General features: G+C 37.9%; 1 protein-coding gene across 4 annotated transcripts in view; it reads left to right on the top strand.

The window, feature by feature from the left end:
- PIAS1 (protein inhibitor of activated STAT 1) overlaps nucleotides 1–13,483 on the top strand; it is a gene marked incomplete at its 5' end in the record, with an annotated part of 88,469 nt that overhangs the window by 15,998 nt on the left and 58,988 nt on the right. The window contains one exon of one of the 4 annotated variants that reach the window (XM_083371530.1): nucleotides 6,778–6,805. The exons of the other annotated variants lie outside the window; for them this stretch is intronic. The remainder of the gene's footprint in view (nucleotides 1–6,777; nucleotides 6,806–13,483) is intronic. 4 annotated transcript variants of the gene reach the window in all.

Genomic DNA, 13,483 nt, shown 5'->3' on the forward strand with positions numbered 1-13,483 from the left:
CTTAGCCAGGAAAGCCAGGTGGGTGACCTTGGGCCAGTCACTCTTTCAGTCCATACACCCCCCCTCCCCCGATTGTTGCTTAGCAAATTCCTTGTTTAATAATATAATGGACAGTATATTAATAAAATTAGCTTTGTTATTGATCTTAATTTTTAATCCTATGGAGACAGTGTTGATGTAAGGACAGAAACCAAAGGCAGCCTTGGGAAAGGGGCTGTAAAAAGTGGCTTCCCTGTCTCTGACATGGCAACTTATTTAAGTTTAACAAAATATTTCTGCAATAAGGCTTGGAACTCTAGGACAACAGAAAGAAGCGGCTGTATAGTATTCAGAGTCTCATTGGACAGTGATCCTTCCTCAGAAACATTTGCAAGCAGCATAAAATGTAATATGTATAGCAGAATACCCTGAATATTTCAAATTACAAAATTATGAAAAATATATTGAAAGCTATAGAAAAATCAAGCAGTACTGTAAATGTGCAGACTTGGAGAACCTCACAAAGGGTATAAAAAGGACATTTCACAAATTGTCAAGAACTGTCAAAAGCAAAAGCTTGAAAATATGTCAAAATATGGAAAATTATGCAACATTTTAAAGGTCAGGGTAAAAAGATCACAGAGATCTTTACTTAGGAATGCAAAATAAACCCTATAAAATCATGTGAAAAAGTACACCCTGCTGAAATTTTTGTCTTTTTCACTATTTCAGCATACAGGAGAGACATTTAATAATAATAATAATAATAATATTATTATTATTATTATTATTAATAATAATAATAATAATAATAATAATAATAATAATAATAATAATAATAGTTTAATTTCTATACCGCCCTTCTTCCGAAGGACTCAGGGCGGTGTACAGGGCAATAAATGCAATAAAAAATACAATGTACAAAAGTTAAGATAGAATTAAATATTAAGCCCAATTACAATAAAATTAATTAAAATTAATATTAAAATTCCCAAACCCATCAGACCAGGCCAGCTGATTCAAATAAATAAGTTTTTAGATCACGGCGGAAGGAGCGAAGGTCAAGAGCCGTCCGGAGCTCAACCGGTAAACGGTTCCAAAGGTCTGGCGCGCCCACAGAGAACGCCCTCCCCCTGGGGGTCGTCAGTCGACACTCTCTGACCGACGGCACCCTGAGGAGGCCCTCTCTGTGGGAGCGCACTAACAACACTAACATAATAAATATCATATCCCTTTACTTTTTGTACTCCATTGCATAATTTAAAGAAATACCAATTTTGCACGTAGAAAAACTAAGTTCATCCCTACATTTATCACTTCCACAAATACCTAACATTTGAATCAGGTGTATTGTGCCAGAGCAGGTGCAGATGATTAGAACATTATTACAGATGATCTTGGAGAAACCTGTTTTACTGAAACCTTGAACATTTCATTTCATTTGCTTTTTCTTGTTGAAGTGCGCGATATCACCATGCCTAGCTGAAAAGGGCTCTCTGAGATCTTCAGAAAGAACATTGTAGATGTCTGTGAATCTAGAACGGGCTAGGGATTTTAAAAAATTGCCAAATCATTGGTCATCAGTCATTCCACTGTTCTGAAGATCTACAAGTGAAGAAGATTTCAAACAATTGCCAACTTGCCCAGCCAGGCCATCTGAGTAAGTTCACCCTGAGAGCAGAATGCAAGATGCCGAAAGAATTCTCCAAGAATCCCAGAATTTCATCCCATAACTCTCACCACCATTAATGTCAATCTGATTACCATTTGAAATAAGCTGCCCAAATTAGATCTACATGGGAGGTGTGCCAGGAGGAAACCTTTGCTTTCCAGAAAGAACATGAGACCAAGAGTAAAGTTTGCTGATAAACACCTACACGAGGATCAGGATGTTTGGAACAATCTGCTCTGGACAGACGAGGTGAAGGTAGTTATTTTGCCATAGTACCAGGAGGGCTGCTAGGCAAAAGCCAAAGGCAGCAGTTCACAGCAGAAGAACCTCATAGCAGCTGCAAAGTATGTTACGTAGAAGAACGTAGAACGTTACGGTGTGGGACTGCTTTGCTACATCAGGGTCTGCACAGCTCATTGTTCAGAAATCCACTATAAATTCTCCATCCAGGGGGGCTTGAGGATAAAGGGACAGCATCAATCAAGCAAGAATAGCTGGAAAAAAGGAGGATTCTGGAATAGCCCACTCAAAGCCCAGCTCTAACTCCCATTGAGATGCTGCAGAGTGATTTGAAATGGGCTGTGCTGCAAGAAGAAACACCATAAACCTCACAGAGAGGGAAAAATTCTGCATGAATTTGATGTCACTGTTAGACTATTATAAAAAATGGCTATTTGAGATTGCTTCTGCCAAAGAGGGCAATGCCAAGCAGTAAAGCCAAGCATGTACTTACTTTTTCCACAGAAGGAAATGGCATACGGTATCTGTTAATTTTTTGTTGAATAAATGATTGCAAAGTCATTTTTGTTCAATTACATTATCTTTATATATTTTCTGAATAAAATATGTTTCTACATATACCATCTGGATATGTTTTGTGAAAGGAGCAGCATATAATATAACAAAGAACTTGCAAGGGATGTACTAACTTTTTAATATGACTACATAGAAACCAAATGGCGATAGTTTTTTATTTGGCAATTATATAATTATATATTGGTGAGAATACAAGGCAATACATGATATGTACTTTTTAAAAAATAAATACCTGGTCATTACATCTGCTTTTAATTCAGAAGCTTTCAGATTAATGTAGCACCAGAAGTTATCCATTTGATATTATAATTGATTTTCCAGGCAACTTGGTAAAATATATTAATAAAGCTTGGGATTTAAATGGAAGATATTTTGCTGAATAAAAATTAGCAGGTCTATTTTTAAAAATAACATCAGTGATATGTAGATAAATGATATTGTTTATTTGGACTTGAGCAACATCCCTCCCCCAAAAGTCTCTGTGTAAACTGACTGGTGGAAGAATAGAGGCAGGTGTACACATAGTTCTTGCTGTGGATGGAAGGAATTGAAGAGTGGGGTTGTGAAAGAGTTCGTATTGTATCCTATGACCTCCAGGGAGGAAGCGGAGAGGTTAATAGATTCATAGAAAATCAGATATGAGTTATGAAAACTAAGTAGGTTATGAAGAGCTGTAAAAAGGGTTTCTGAATAGATTTAATGGCAGAAAAATAGCAGACAAGAAATTTTGTATGCTAGAACAAAGAATCCTGCCATAGCGTAAATGTGTGTGTGGCTGCTATGGACAATATAAATTTTCTGTTGAACATCATTAGAATAAAAATGCAAGCAAAATTGCTAGTTTATTAAGTATTAATAGAAAAGTATGGCACTGTAAGCCTCCTTTTCCCAGATTGCTGAGCACCTTTCAGTGTCGGACAGCTTGCGAGACGTGTAGACACAGCGTTGCAACTCCCCTTTGGCATTCCTTTGAAATAGGACTGCTACTACTGCTGCATCACTGGCATCAGCCTGTATCACAAACGGTTTCTCTGGGCCAGGGTGCTTCAAGACCAGCTCCACAGCGAACAGGGACTTCAACTTTTCAAACATGGCTGTGGGTGGCTTTTGGTTTCATTCCCCCCCACCCATTTTTAGCAGATTGGTGATCGGTAGGGCTATCTGCGCAAAAGTGGGGATGAACTGGTAGTAAAAGTTTGCAAAACCCAGGAAATACTGCAGTTGCCTCCTGGTTCGAGGGGGCTCCCACTCCAGTATTGCCTTCACCTTGCTAGGCTCCATGTCCACTCCCTCATTGGAGATCCGGTATCCCAGCGAGTCTTGTGAAATTCACACTCAGAAAGCTTCATGTAAAGTTGGGCCTCCTGCAGTTTTCTGAGTAAGGCTCAGACGTTTGTCTGGGGTCTCGGTGTATATTAATATATCATCCAAGTGCACCAAGATTCTCTTGTACAGATGCTCATGCAGGACCTCATCTATCAGTTGCATGACCAGAGCAAGGGCCCCTTGCAGCCTGAAGGACATTACTCAGAACTGATAGCAGCCTAGGGGGGGCATTAAAGGCCATTTTTCACTCGTCCCCCTCCTTAATCCTCACTTGGTAGTACGCCTCCTGCAGATCCAGCTTCGTGAAAATTTTTCCCTTTGCTAAATAGCCTAGCATGTCCATCATAAGGGGGAGAGGGTATATGTTCTCCACACATATGTCGTTCAGGACTCTCTAATTGATGCATAGTCTAAGGCAGGGGTCTTCAAACTTGGCCCTTTTATGACTTGTGGACTTCAACTCCCAGAATTCCTCAGCCAGTGTGCCTGGCTGAGGAATTTTGAGAGTTGAAGTCCACAAGTCATGAAAGAGCCAAGTTTGAAGACCCCAGATCTAAGGGATCCATCCTTCTTTTCTTTGAATAGCACCGGGGCTGCCATCCTCAATTATGCTGGCTGGATGAACCCTCTCACTAGGTTCTTATCTGTAAATGCTCGGAGTGGGTCCATCTCTGTGGGGGTGGGGGTGGTCAAAGAGTTCAATTTTGGCTTGGGCAGTTGGGCTCCTGGTATGCTCTCTTATCGTACAGTCGCTGGGTCAGTGAGGTGGGAGCACATCTGATTCCTTTTCGCTAAAGACCTCAGCTGGGTCACAATACTCTGCTGGAATCAGTGGCTCTAATCCACTGTGTCCTCTTAGTGAATTTGCGATTTCTGCTTTCACTTTTCTAGCCACAGGCCCAGAGGTGGTCTTTTGAACTTTCCCTGGCTCTTGCCTACTAATGGCTCTCCTCTGCATCTGCCACCTTTCTCTATCCCAGCTCACAGAGGGTTTCCACTTTTTCTACCATGCTAGTCCTAGGACCATGGGCTCAGTCATCCTGGGGACTACGATAAATCTAGCAGTCTGTACAGGAGTCCCTGCTTAGAGCCAAACTGGCAAGTCAGGAAGGCGGCTGGCTAGGCCACCTGGACGTACTCCACCACTGGCCATTTCCCCTGCTTAAGGGTTCAAAAGCGGGACTCGGCTTGCTGGGCCACCATCTAGATACAACAGAAGCAGTTCTAGGATTTTTTTCCCCCGCGAAAGCCCCAAAGGTAAAACCCCTTTTCCCCTGCCAGGCCACCCGCAGTTCACCAATTGGGTTCACTTCTTTTGTTTTGGGGAAAGACTGTGCTGCACAAACATTTCATAACTTGACCTTGGTATCTACCATCTGGCCAGCAACAGAAGACACCCTTGCATTCCGGAACTTCCCTCCCTCCTTAGGAATTTGCCCACCCCTTGCTGTTTGGCAAAATGTGAGCGAGAGCAGGTGCAACTATGGAGTTGAGTCAGGTTTGACACATGCACTCCCAGAATAACATCTTTTTATCTCTTAAATACTTAAAAAAAATCCAATTTTTCTTCTTAGGAAATGGAAGCTAATGAATAGGTCCATTTTTTTAGTACCCAACAACTGTGGACAGTAGAGAACTGACTTGAAATTGCTAAACACATCCTTTGGGCTTGTATATGTTTGGATACAAAGAAAATGCTATTCATAAGCTCCATCACTTGTGGCAGTGGTTCTCAACCTGTGGTCATTGGATCCCTGGGGGGAACTACAATGTTGTCACAGAAATGTTATGATTTAAATCTTGAGTTAAGTCTTGTGGGTCCGTGCCCATGATCCGGGCTACAAAAATATTTAAAGGGGGTCTATGGTGAATAAAAGGTTGAGAAACACTGACCTATGGTAATTATTAAAGGCTGGAGCAACAGTGCTGAAACTACAGTTTCCAGAGTCCATTGAAATTGGGTGTCCAATATAGTTTAATGAATAAATAATAAATAATTGACAGACCAATAGATGCAATGATTTGCTTCCTAACTAATGGCACTATTCCCTCTGTCAATGACTGGGGAGACAGAACTTGAATATTTAAGTAACAAAAACAAAACTAATCTGAATATCCTTTTTCTTTTGGTGTTTTGTCTTGATTCCTGTGCATTATTTTAATTCTCTGCAAAGGCACTCCACAGTGTATTTGTCAGGCCTTTGTCTAACACTAATGTATTTTTCTGCAATTTCTCGTCCTTAAACTAGACTAACAAATAGAGTTAAACAGCTCCCATCTGCCTGGCTAAATTTGATCGGGATAGTAAAGATTGAAAATGCTAGCAGAATTGACTAGCACTAAACTGAAGACTGTTATATTCCACAACCTTGTTTAATATCAAAGATAACCATAAAATTCAGACAGTAAATAAATCTTCACTTGCAAATCAATATAGGCATTCATCATTACATTTCAGGGGCACAGGGAGAGTATTCTTGACATAGCCCCACTGAAATGAAAAGCAGTAGTGCTGGAATTCATCTATTCCATTAATTTTAAATGAAGCTTAAAACCAACTTGAATTGTTGCAAAAAGACTGGTTTGCTCCCGAGGCAAGCGGAAAAATTTATCTTGGATAGTGAATTTGGTAACACCAAATATGCATAATATAATAGCCTATTAACCCCAGCATCCCTCAAGGATGGCACCAGCCTAGACACTGGCACCACAGAACCTTGGCTGATATAAATTAAGGCATTGCTCTGTTTGTTTTTGATCTAATATGATGTGAGAATGCATTTCCTACACATTAGCAATATGCCTAAACCAAGCCCAGTCGCTTCTTCAGTAACTTGCCTGGATGTCTCGCCTTGCCGTTCATTGTATGAAAGGAGAGGAGGGACTAATAAGCACCGGGTACTCTTAATATAGCTTCCCCCCCTCTCTTTCCGACCCCTGAATTTTGAATTACATCATCGAGGAAAGTTGTCTTTGTTTTTCAGGTGAAAGAGAAAGAAGCTGCTAGAAGAGGTAGGATGGAACAATTTGATTTATTTTTAGCTTAGCACCCTCAACAGCTGTTTTGAAACAAACGTTTTGTAGGTATTGTAGGCTTGATTTTGATATCTGAAACCTGTCTAGGTTGCCTTGTTACAAGAATGGGCTATGTTGTTAGGAAAGCTCAGGAAGGTTTTATTTGCTATGGACAGTATTTGTAAATCATCATATCCTGCATAGAATTTCAGGGTCCTAAGAGTTCATTTGTTCTTCCCATTTGGTGAATGGAATGTGTCACTTCTTAATCTTCAGTGTTAGAACTCTGCATGTTGGTATTTTGCATCTTGTGTTCTTAAAATGTTGTTTTCGGAATCCATCCAGCATCTTCTGTATACAAGCTAGAGGGAAAATAACTACATCCTTCTATGATACAACCAACCAAAGCACTCATTAGACTGATCCATTTTGTTCTAGTTTTATAATTTGGAGTACATCTCAAAACTTAATTGGATGTGGGAAGATAGTAGGCTTTGTAGCACTGAAGAAATAATTTGGAAAGACTGCTTTGGAACACATGGGGGTACAAGTATCATCACTCTTTTCCTTGTGATTTCTAGGAAAAGATCCAAAACTTTAAATAGTAGTGAACAGGTGCCCTGAATGCTCTGAAGCATCTTCCTGGAATTAATTTTCTATAGAAAATCCTGCAGAAGATACTTTTGGAAGAACAACATATTCCTTACCTGGGCCTTTTATATTTTTGCTTGTCTGAAAGGAACAGTCTTATTTTTTCTTCAGCTAACTGTCCCTAAAGAAAATTGATTTTCTTTACCATCCCCATACCAACTTTCAGATTCTTGGCATTTCAAAATCATAAGGCAAAGAAAGATTAACATTTGCCTGGCATGAATTCAGATGTCCATGAATGCTTTGCTTTACAACTTTTCAAGATTTTATAGTCTGTTTGTAATAACATTTACTTACTAATTGATTGATTTAAGGCTGCCCAACTCCAGAGTGATTCTGGGTGCATTACACCACAAAAGAAACAAGAATAGACAAAACAAATCATGATTATCAACACTAACCAAACTCTACATATTGTTCAAAATATATCACCAGTGACTAATTCACAGCTAGGAGAAGGCCACATTTTTAAGCACTTGTGGAACACTATTAAGATAGGAGCTAAACAGATTTCTGAGCCTTGGTGGAGCAGTGGGCTAATGCCTCCTTAAGTAACACCAGCTGCCTGCAATTAGTGCAGGTTCGCATCCCACCAGGCTCAAGGTTGACTCAGCCTTCCATCCTTCCGAGGTAGGTAAAATGAGGACCCAGATTGTTGGGGGCAATTAAGCTGACTTTGTAATAATGCCGCTTGGGGTGTGTGTGTGTGTGAAAGCCCTAATAAGCAGGCATATACATAGAATGAAGGCTACTGCTAAGCTTGTAAGCCGCCCTGAGTCTTCGGAGAAGGGCGGGATATAAATGGAATTAAAAAATTAAAAAAATATTGTGACAGAGAAGGTACATTTCCTGGGTCCCAATAGATGGCATTGTTTAATAGATGGGACCTGCAATTCATCACCTTTGTCTAATCTTACAGATAAACAGAATCCAGGAAGCTAATTTGTCAAATAATTAGGCCCTGTGCCATAGATTATAATGAGCACTTTCAATTGCATCTGGAAGCTCACCAGGTACCAGCCCAGCTCATAGAGCAGTGGTGACAGATGGGCATTCGGAGGCATGTCCATTACTCCACATTCTGCTGTAGCTTCCAAAAGGTCTTTAAACAGCAGTCCCATATAGAACCATTGCATTGACCCAACTGGGCAGTGAATAAGTCATGAGGGACCAACTGAAGGGATAAGTTGTTTTTTCCAATTCTTGTGATTTTCCCCCCACTAGGATTAAATAATGTTTCCTTGTTTTGTTAAGTTCCATCTTTAAGTCTCTATTCTCAATTCTATATCCATTTATCTGTTTTATCTGCTGCTCCTCTATTGTTATTTTCTGGGAAATTTTTTGTTGTAGAGTTAACTTAGAAATAGATTGATTTATATTTTCAAAGTTATTTTGGATTTCTTTGTGGTTTAAAGTCATTGTTGTTTGAATTAGTTGCAGTATACTATATATATCTCCTCCTGTGAAGTATTTATGTTTTCTTAATATGTCCTTTCTACATGTGTCTGATCCATGATGGCCAAGAATTTGAGTTTTTCTCTTTCTTTCTTTTCTCTGAAAATAGCTTTAGAGTCCCAATTAAATAGATATTTGTAACCCAAATATCTGTTCAAAAAAGTTTTTTTCCTGAAATTTATAATTCTCTCTTCGTCTACAGCCCAGATTATTATCTTTTTTTTTGTCACAGCCGTTCTTTGTTGTTAAAAATTTGAAGGTCACAAATACAGATTAGCTTTTTTAATGGTTCATACCATAATGCTTTACTTATTCTTGCTCTCTTACCTCCATTACAATACACCTCCAGGAATCTCTGTATTTCCTTTAATTCTTGATCCGAAAACTTAATTGGGATCATCCAAAACAAAAAATTAATTTTTGGTAAAACTTTCATTTTTATTGCTGCAATTCTTCCAAACCATAATAATTTTACTTTTCCATATTTATCCATTTTATCTTTTATATCTTTCTTTAACTCCTCAAAATTTATCTTCTTTAATTCTTGAATATTTTTTGGGATGCCAATACCTAAGTATTTGATACTATCTACTATTTTTTAACATATTTTACTTTCAATACATCCATTTCTTCTTTACTATGGTTATATAACATCATTTCTGATTTTTCCCAGTTTATTTGCAATCCACTATTGTTCCCAAATTCATTCACTGAGAATATACCCTCTCTATAGTAGCTATGGGATTTTGAAATGTTAGTAATGTATCATCTGCAAAAGAATTTATTTTAGTTTTCTTATGTACACCAATTCCTTCAATCAATGAATCTTTCCTGATTGCATTTGCCAAAACCTCTATCAATAATGCAAATAGATCTGGGGATAAGGGGCAACCCTGTCTCATTCCCCGGCTTAAGGTTATTGTCTTTGTAACACAGAGGTGTCAAACTCAATTTCATTGAGGGCCGCATCAGCATTGCGGTTGCCCTCCAGGGGCCGGGTGGGCATGGCCTACTGGGTGGGCGTGGCTAGAGTGTGTATGGCCTACTGGGTGGGCGTGGCCAGCTCTACCTCGTTTGCATCAAGGGTGCCTATGGGGGCCTGGGCAGGAGTGGGACAGATCTGAGGGTCTCTGGCAGAAGGAGGGTCTCTGGGCCAGGGCCAAGGCAGTGGGGGCCGTTCCCTCACTGTTTCCAGGATGGCTTCGTGGGCCACATGAAACCACTTTACGGGTCGGATCCGGCCCCCGGGCCTTGTGTTTGACATGTCTGCTGTAACACCATCATTTATGACTATTCTTGCCTTAGTCTCTGAGTATAGTTGATTTATCACCTTTTTAATTTTTTCCCCAAAGCCTAACTTCTCTATTAATATCTTCAATGTAGGCCATTCCACACAATCAAAGGCCTTAAAAATGTCTAATGCTAATAAAAGAGCCTTTAATTTTTGATTCTATATGTAATAGCCTAAATTTAATACCCTTCTTACTACATCTGACATTTGTTGGCCTCTTATAAATCCACACTGATCATTTTTAATATAATTCTCTATAAATGTATTCAATCTATTTGTCAGTATTGCTGTAAAAATCTTAGCATCCTGATTAATAAGGGATATTGGTCTATATGATCCAGGGTTTGTAAGATCTTTATTAGGTTTCACTATCAATACTATCATAGATTGCTTCCAGGAACTTGGAATAATTTCCCCTTCCATTATTTTATTAAACATTAACCTCATCTTCGGCACCAATAATCCTTTAAAATTTTTATAATATCCTGCACCTAGTCCATCTAATAACCCTGGTGCTTTACCTATTTTCAATTTATTTCCTTTCCCTTATATAACTTTTCAAAAAACTTCTGAAATATCAACAATTTTTCTCTGATCGTGTTACATCTTTCTCCCTTTTCATTCTTTATTACTCCAATCAGACTTTTTGCCTTTTTAACTTTTGTGGCTGTAACCAACATTCTAGAATTTTTATTACTACCGGTATTTTCATAAAATTCCCTATTTAAATAAATTAGATTTCTTTCAACCTGTTCTAACTCAATATTTTGCGACTCTTCTTTTAGCTGATAATTCTAACATAATCCTATTCACTCTACTTTATATATTTACTCTCTAGTTCTTTAATTTCCTCCTCCAACCTTTTTATGTGTTTCTCTTTTTGTTTTTTATATTATAAGAATATTTTGTCCCTGAACCTCTTACCACTGCTTTCATTGCATCCCATATTACACCTATATTACTACCTCCTTCATAAAAGATATATATTCATATATCTTTTAATTCTCTTTCCATTTTCTCTAAAATCTCTTTATTTTTAAAAATCTTTGAATCCATTCTCCATCTACTTGCCTGTTTATAATCACAATCTATTTCCATAGTTACCATTACATGATCTGATATTTTGATTATTTTTATCTATGCTTTCATTATTTTAGATAATATTTCCGATGTTACAAATATATAATCTATTCCTGTAAATTTTTTATGTCTACTAGAAAAATATGTATTACTCTTTTGATTGCTATGTAATTCTCTCCAAAGATCTTTTAATCTATTTCTATTAATAAATTTTCTTAAATCTGTATTATTATACTTTATTTCTGTTTTTGATGGATTAGATTTATCAATTCCTGTATCCATAACCATATTATAATCACCTGCCATTATCACATAACCTTTTTTCTTCTATTTCTTTATATACCCTATTATAAAACTCTCTTTGTTTTGTATTAGGTGCACACAAATTTGCTAAAGTGACCTCTTGTCCATAAATCAAGCCTTGAATTATAAAAACTCTTCCCATATCATCCCTTTTATGGCTTTTATTTTAAATTCACATTTTTTAGCTACCATGACTGCTACCCCTCTTACTTTTGATGTACCAAATGTCTTTTCATATATATCAGCCCAATACAACCTAAGTTCATTCACCCCTTCTTTCTTTTGATGTGTTTCTTGTAAAGATGCAATATCTTATTTTCTCTTTGTTAATTGATTTTTCAATTCTTGCTCATTTATATTTCCCCCCCAAGCCATATACATTCCATGTAGCTACCTTCAACGATTTCCCCATCTATTCCTTATATTACATATTCCCTTTGGTCTTCATATGTGCTCTAACATAAATCTTACAAAACTAAAACTACAAAGTAAGCATATTGTCCCAAAATATAAATAACCTCTTACCCACCCATATACATATATATTGTCCCCCTTCCCTTCTTCAGGAGATCTTCCACCTCTCTACCACTTCGGGCCTCCAGGGGGGGAAGAGGAGCCATCCGTGCATGGACTTTGGTTGCCCACTCCACCTCCCTTAATTTCTACACCCAAACATATATTATAAAATTACAAATACTTATATTCTATCTCTACAACAAACTTGTAACTCTTGTTGCTTCATCCAGCTTCCCTTTCTCCTGTAGATCTTCTTTATTGATGATTTCATACTCCCTTAATTTCTCCATCGCTGCCTCCTTTGTTTCAACTCTGTAAAATCTTCCACCGTAAGAAAATCTAAAAAACCCGGATATCCCCAGCTGTAGTTAATGTTATTTTTCTTCAATATTTGACAAACTTGATGTATCTCTCTCCTCCATTGTAAAGTCTCATTACATAAATCTGGAAAAACCTGTATCTGATGCCCCCCAAACATTATAGATGATGTTTTGCAATTTGCACATCAATTGCTCTTTTTTTGCGTATGACCAGAGTCGCACCACAATATCTCTTGGCAATTTTCTTCCCAACCTTTTTGGGCCGACTTTTATGTATTGCATCAATATCATATCTTGTAAAGGGGATATCTGGGAGGATCGAGGTAGCCCAATCCAGTACTGCTTGAATAAATTTTGCTTCATTTTTTTCACTTTTCTCCGGATATCCACATATACGTAAATTTGATTGGCACTGGCGATCACATATCTCAATCAAATTCTTTTTCACCTGATGCATCATAGTTGTCTGACTTTTTAACACCTTATCATGTTCTCCCATCTGAGTCTTCACTTCTGTAATATTTCGTGTCATATCCTGATTTTGTTTCGCCAGATCTGTTATTCTTACATCCATATTATCGATTTTATCTTTTATTTGCTTCAAATCCTCCTTTATATTTGTCTTCATTTCTTTTACATTTATCTTCATTTCTGTTAACTCTTGTAAGAGAATACCAAATTTATCTGGTTGAGTCAGTGACTTCTCAGGTGATTTTTTTCCTCACATCCACTCAAATCAGACGTGAATCTAAAGGTCTAAGCCTGCTTTGGGTCTTTGCCAAACACTTTCTGCACTTTGGCTGCGTTTTGACATCCAACCACCAAAAAGAGCTCTTAACCTTCTAAGAATTTTTACACAGTCTACAGTCCATACACTTCATTTCCTCCCTTATCTTGTCCTTATCAACTTATCTCCATGAAAGCAACATGATGGAAATAAAAAAATCCAAAGGCAGCAACTATTTTTATTACACATGCCTTATCAAGGCTCTGTCTTAAAAGTGTTTAATATTTTCACTTTCTCCAGATCAAAACACTTCGACTGAAAGGAGGGAGTGA

This window comes from Vipera ursinii (genome assembly GCF_947247035.1).
Source record: "Vipera ursinii genome assembly, chromosome: 11".
Classification (NCBI taxonomy): Eukaryota; Metazoa; Chordata; class Lepidosauria; order Squamata; family Viperidae; genus Vipera; species Vipera ursinii.